The 6,668-nt window shown below is 37.0% G+C and overlaps 1 long non-coding RNA gene across 1 annotated transcript; it reads left to right on the top strand.

The window, feature by feature from the left end:
• Positions 1 to 1,905: 1,905 nt before the first annotated feature.
• LOC132300783 (uncharacterized) lies at positions 1,906 to 5,356 on the top strand. The gene is made up of 2 exons (XR_009480564.1): positions 1,906 to 2,539; positions 5,098 to 5,356. It is a non-coding gene; the product is annotated as an uncharacterized LOC132300783 (long non-coding RNA).
• The last annotated feature ends 1,312 nt before the right edge of the window (positions 5,357 to 6,668 follow it).

Genomic DNA, 6,668 nt, shown 5'->3' with positions numbered 1-6,668 from the left:
CAAGTAGTATATTTCTCTAATCATGTGATATGCTTGGATTGTGAGCTTAAAGGAAGGATTAATGGCCTAGTTTGATATATTGTGCTATTCATTGCGTTGTTTAGATAATATATACTTAATTGGTCATCCATGCTTGTTGAAACAATCACACACACTCACTATTGTTGCAACATATGTTTTTCCGCACATTAATTATGAATTGAGTGTATAGAAATGTGATGCTAAGTGGTAACCTCTAAGTCAGACCTCTTTCTCTTATTTTCTCTATCCTTTAATTACTTGTTTTATATTGAGCTTGTTTAGTTTTAATTGTAGTTTAATCAACCAAACCAACCACATTTTGATCACTCGACCTACTAACCCTAATCTTGTTTCCATAGTGACACAACCCACCAATCCCTTGGGACGATCCCTACTCACCCTAGCTATATTTTTAGTTAGAAGTAGTAGTGACTTTTATAAATTTAAAACTTGGCCACATTACACACTCACACTCTTAGTTCATCTCTTTGCAAACTTTTGGTGCAACGCGACAACCACCACCAGTATCAAAGCTGTACTTAGCCGGAAGTGTGAGTGTAGTGATGATATAGACTGGTGTAAGTGGGCGAGTGTGTAGTACTGGTTAGCTACCACTCGTAACCAGGTGTGTGTGGGCGGATGGCTTCACTGGCAGCTACTGGGAATGGTTATTTAGTGTGATTGGGCAGGTAGCCCTGGTTTGTTAATTTTTTTTTTTTTTTGGTGGACGGGTGACGCATCAACTAGCTACCACAACGGTTACGGAGTGTATGGGCGAGTGACTAGCACTGGCAGCTACCACAACGTCCTACATATCATGGTATCTCACATCGCCTGGGGTAAGGATTTATGGATTTTTTTTTATGGTTATTGTTGTTTTCGGGTATACGAAAACTGTTGGATTTGAATTTCAAGGATGAAATTCTTTTTAAGTGGTGGAGATTGTGACAACCTGATGTTTTAAGATTTTAATTTATATTTATTTTATGATTCATATTTGACAAAGATTGATATTTAGAGATATTGGGTCTGTTTCATGGGATTTGTAAATTTTGAGACTGAAGGTGGATTGATTTTGTTTTTATGTCACATGATATATATATATATGATGAAGGAAGTGGGCAGCAGCGAAGTGAAAGAGATATAAGGAATGGTGTTTTTTTTTTTTTTTTTTTTTTCGTGGGGTCCCCTAAAGAGATATTAATGGGTTGGTTTTTTATTTGATTACTTATTAAATATATATATATATATATATATATATATATATATATTTATATATAGATGGGTTATGGTGATAAGAGGGAGTAGCCGAAGTGGGAAGAGAAAGAGATTGTGTGATGTGTACTAGCGGGACCCACAATGATATTACTTGGGCAAAACTCTTTTGGGCTTTGGCTATGCATGGTTTATATTTGTTGCTTGTGAGAGTAAAGAAAGTGATCTGATGGAAGAAAAGATTGTGATGATGAAGATAGCAGGGCCCAATAGACTTTTTGGGCCAAAATTTTGCTTTATGCACGTGGGTTTGTTGGCTGATTGTGTTGGGTGTTGGTGGAATTGGCTATTTAAATTAGTGTTGTGTGCACTAAATAAGTAGGAATACAGAGAGCGTTTGCAGATAGAGAGAGTTAAGAGTTTGAGGAGGAGGGACAGTGAGAGGTCCGAGAGTTGTAGTGGAGGCCGGAGGTTTGAGGACTTGGTGATCCAGTGAGGAAAACTGCAAAATTTCTTTTTTTACCATTTTTCAATTTCTGGAATTGTCCGTTTCGTAAAGGTATTTTCGTCTTTTCTCGTTTTACATGCTGGACACATTGGAGTGTGCCGAGTGTGTCCGAGAGTTGATTGGGGCATTTCATTGAGTTTAAGACTCTTTAAAATGTAAGGGTTGTCATTTCGGCATTTTTCAGTTTTTCGGACCGGAAGGTCTTGTGTGGGACCCGCTACCGAAATTATTGTGTACGGGAGTTTTGTTTGGATCCAGTTGCACCTCATTTTATTTTATTTTATTTTATGTGTTGTATGTGGTTATAATATAGTGTGTGCATTTATAAAATTAGTGGTGGAAATAAAATAAAAAACAAAATATTTTAATTTTGGTGGGACCCGCTTTGTTTTTAACAAAAGGGCCAAGAGGCCAATATTGGCGGGAAAAAATCGTCTCTAGACACCCTCTCACTGGAGGGTGTCCATTGCTGATGTGGCATGGGTGACATGGTAGGTATGTGCATAAAGTATTTACCTAGTATGTATCTAATAGTCTCCTCATACATATCTCTTATTGCCTTCTCTCTTGCCGTCACCTCCACTCTATCTACCTCTGGCCTCTCTCTAAGCCGCCTTCTTCCTCCTCCTCCTCCTCTTCATCCTCCGCCTCCTCGTCGTCGGCGTGGCCGTGTCTACCTCCTCCTCCACGTCCAGCGCCTCCTCGTCGTCGGCGTGGCCATGTCTACCTCCTCCGCCGTGTCCGATGGTTCCAACGAAGCCCGCCACTGCCAAAACTCGCTGGGGAAAGGATGAGGTTCATCTTTTGCTGTCTCTGCTCTCGATTCGTTACTACAACAAAACGAAGCAAATAACTTGAATTAAGCTTGAATTTGTCTAGATTCTGCTTTTAATTTTGGTTTTTCGTTTAATTCGTTTCATTATATGTATTTGTATGATTAGATCTGTATCCTAACTATGTACTACTTTCTTGATTTCTGAGATCCTTTGTAAATTTAGATATGATTGATCTATTGTGTTATACCTTTTCGATTACTTCTTTTCTTATTTTCTGACAATTCTTTAGATTCGAAGATGCTCAAAATTTCTTTCTTTATATGTGTGTACATATATATATATATATATATATATATATATATGTATAATTACTCAAACCAAGCTTCATTAATGGCGGATTTGAGCTTTTTCTTAGCTATTTTTCAAATTCAAAGATGCTCAAAACCTCTCTCTCTCTTTCTATAAAAAAATCATATGTGTCTATATATATATATATATATGAGTATATATTTATATGTATAATTTCTCAAATTAAGCTTTGTTAATGGCGGATTTGAGCTTATGCTTTTTCTCTGTTTCTATCTATAAACACATATTACTAAATTTATCTTTTGAGTTTGTTAGTGGCCACGCTTCTGGCAATTTGCGCACAAAGATTTTGGAGGCTAGATGGGTGAGGGTTTGGTATGGATCTAGAGATGGAGATGGGTTTGTGTGGAAATGGGAGAGAGGGATGGTAATGGTGGAGGACATTGATGAAGAGAGGCGAGAGAGTAGAGAGAGAAAGTAGAGGAAAGAAGAAGGGGAATCTCCTATCTACCATTCTCAATCTCTTTCTAAACTCTTTCGTCTCTCTAAAGATTGTTCCAATTTCTTGAAATGAAAATGGCGGCGATGATGAGCAAATAGGTCTTTTTGGCACTTATCGTCTCTGTTGTCTTCTCTTTGAGAAACCCCAAAGCTGAATCAGAAGGTGTCAATCCTTCACTAACACCTTCTTCAATTGATGCGAGAGAAGGCAATAAGAGAACTTTTTGAAAGAGAGAAGAAAAAAAAAAAAGGGAAAAATAGAAAGAACACTTTCTTTCTGAAAGAGAAATTGATCTTGAAGCTAAAACAAACCTGAACAATGGTGTTGCCCGCAGTTGCGGTGGTGCGGAGGATGAACGGTGGTGAGGATGGTTTTGGTATTATATTCGTATATGGTAAGTACGTATATTGTCTGTAGTATTCGTATATGGTAAAAAAAGCAAGGTTTAAAAATTACTGCTGATTTGGCACTTCGTCATCGCTAACAAGGCAATGACATGGCAAAATAGGCTGAACTGGCTTCATCCTAGCCATTGGATCTGCCATAGACACCCTCCAGTGAGAGGTGCCATGGAGACGATTCGACCCCAATATTGGCTCACTTTTCTCATCTCACTTTCTCTCTCCCGCAAGTCTCTCTCTCTCCTTCTCCTTCTCCTTCTCTTTCCTATAATTGTCTTTTTCTTTTGGTTTCAAATTTTCAATGTTTGATTCCTCCTTCATCTTTTGGAGTTTTTGGGTGCCATTTGCGGCAAATTAAAGAGCCCGTCGAGATCTTTGATTTGATCAAAGCAAAGGAGGTTTTGGTACACCGTGGAATTTTGAATTTAGGGCTAGGAATTAGGCAATTTTTGGGGCTTTTCTCTCATTTGAGGTAGGGATGTCCAAATCCACAAAGACTGTTTGATTTTTTGCGAATTTTCTCTATAATTGAGGGTATAGCATACTTAATTGTGATTAACTCTTAAAAAAATTATTATATTGTTGTCAATGATTTGTATATCTATGTGAAATTCTATGTGTAGATGATATATGTGTAAGTGGGTTGTGGATTTGTTGCGAGAAGCATGTTTATGTGGATTTGTCTTCATATATTTTGTACTTAACATGCTAGATTTTTATTTATTTGGAAGCATGATATGTTATTTGTGTTATTGTAAAGCATGTTAGGTGATTAAGCTTAAATTAAAAGCATGATAATGAATATTGACATGGCATGATACATTCATGTATAAGTATTGGGAAGAAATGGGGATAATGATTTGAAAAGGGAAGAAAATGATTTTGGGAAAAAGCTTTTAATGAAAGGTTTGCGAAAACCGGCTGCCTAGGAGCTGCCTAGGGACCGTGGGGTTAGTGTGGCTTAGAGGGGACTAGGGAAATTGCCTTAGCATGGTTGAGTTAATTGGGCCCCAAATGACGCCCTGGAGTTGCCTTGTGGTTAGGGACAGTTAGCCAATTTTCCTTTCGTGTCGCCATGGAGTTGCCATGGGACGGGTTGCACTAACGGTTTGGAAATGATGACAGAAATGGTTTTTTGCGAAATGGGGAGTGACATGCATGACATTGCATCCCATTGCACGGCATGGCTCGTTATGACTTGGATGGTTTTTTGTTGATATTATAGTTATATTTCTCCCCTGAGTTGTATGATCTCGCTCTCTTTTGCTCTATTCATTGTTTAGATTCATAGGGTCATAAGAGATGTGTCTTAGGCACATCCTATTGAGCTTTATGCTCACCTCTTTATTATTAACATTTTTTCAGGGCATGGCAAAGTAGTGGCGGACAATAATCTACCACCGGTGTAGGCGGGTTGACGGACTTGGACTTTTTAGTGCTTAATGTTTATTTCACCCCTTTTTGTTGTAAATAGTATTAGGGTCATTTTATATATATCACATGGTTGGAAATGATTTTGAGACCATTCATTTGTATTTTGTAGTCTCATCATGATTTCAATACCCATGTAAGGCCTTAAGGCCATATTTTTTTTATTTATGACGGGTTTTGTGACACCCCCAAACATTTTCCACGCATAAGTTGATCAGGCTTATACACGAAAAACAAGGGATATCAAAAACAATTGGCAATATACAAGCATGGAATACAAAATGATGATAATAAAAGAATTTAGACAGAAAAGGAACACTAAATAATACAACATCCATCCATCCTTTATTTAAATACAGTACTCCATTACAACTTGGAAATCCTATATCAAGGATCCCTAAATATAAACCTAAGAGTTCAACGTCAAAAGTAAATAAAAACTGAAACTGAAGTAATACATAAAACTTCTACCCTGAACTGGATTGTAAGAGTAGATGAGTTCGGATGGTGGTCCCACACTGCTAACCTCAACCTTGGAACGGGTACTGACCGTATCCTGAAATAACAATAATGGTGGGTCAACCCCACGAGCAAGTCCTCTCTACTATGACCCAAATCAGAGAATCAAATAAATTAATCATTATGAATCGGATGAGTACTATATCTGTATACGCCCTAAGGGAACTATCCAATGTATAACATGACCTCAACCAGAATAGACGGTGATCACTTAGACTCACACTAGGTGGTTAAGTGTCGCCTTTCCCTACCCGGGAAATCAGCTATTATACATGGTGCATGGTACTGACAACGCAGACTATAACGAACTACACAATGATAACACCTCTCAAAGTACTAATGAATATACTGAGCATATAAATTAGGCAACACATGCCAATAATATTACTAAACATACTGAGCATGTCAATTAGCCAACACATGCCAATAATATTAAACCACATACCCCGACAGCCACACATCTGTCTATAGCAACGAATGCATAAGGTATAAATGAGTCTAAACTTATTAGCCAGCTCACATGGTTCTATATGGCAATACATCCATATAATATAAATGCGACATAATTTAAACAGTCCATTTATTTTCCGGAAATGCACACAGCATAATAATAATGATTTGTATATCATTAACAACATAAATAATCCTGCAATGTATAACGGACAATTTATTTGAATTAAAACCATGTAATCATTTAATTTTAACATTAATAATTTAATACTGTTTAATAAAATAATAACACAATTAATGATTAACAATGTTATTAAATTAACTACATCCGTTTAATGGTGATCTGTATTGAAAACGATACAATTAATATTTAAAAATATTAATCGGACATAATAATAACTAACGGTTAATAAAATAATAATTTAATGTCCCGTTAAACCCGTAAGTACCAACCATAGGCCCAAAAGTGCAAGTTTAAGGTTCTGGAAATTACAAAACAGTCCCTAGGGGTATTCTGGACTTTTCCAGTAGCTGTA

Source organism: Cornus florida, unplaced genomic scaffold (genome assembly GCF_030987335.1).
Source record: "Cornus florida cultivar Cherokee Brave unplaced genomic scaffold, ASM3098733v1 CherokeeBrave_3.0.0_Hap2_Chr03, whole genome shotgun sequence".
In the NCBI taxonomy this organism is placed as follows: domain Eukaryota; kingdom Viridiplantae; phylum Streptophyta; class Magnoliopsida; order Cornales; family Cornaceae; genus Cornus; species Cornus florida.
This window is presented reverse-complemented; position numbering and strand designations above follow the sequence as displayed.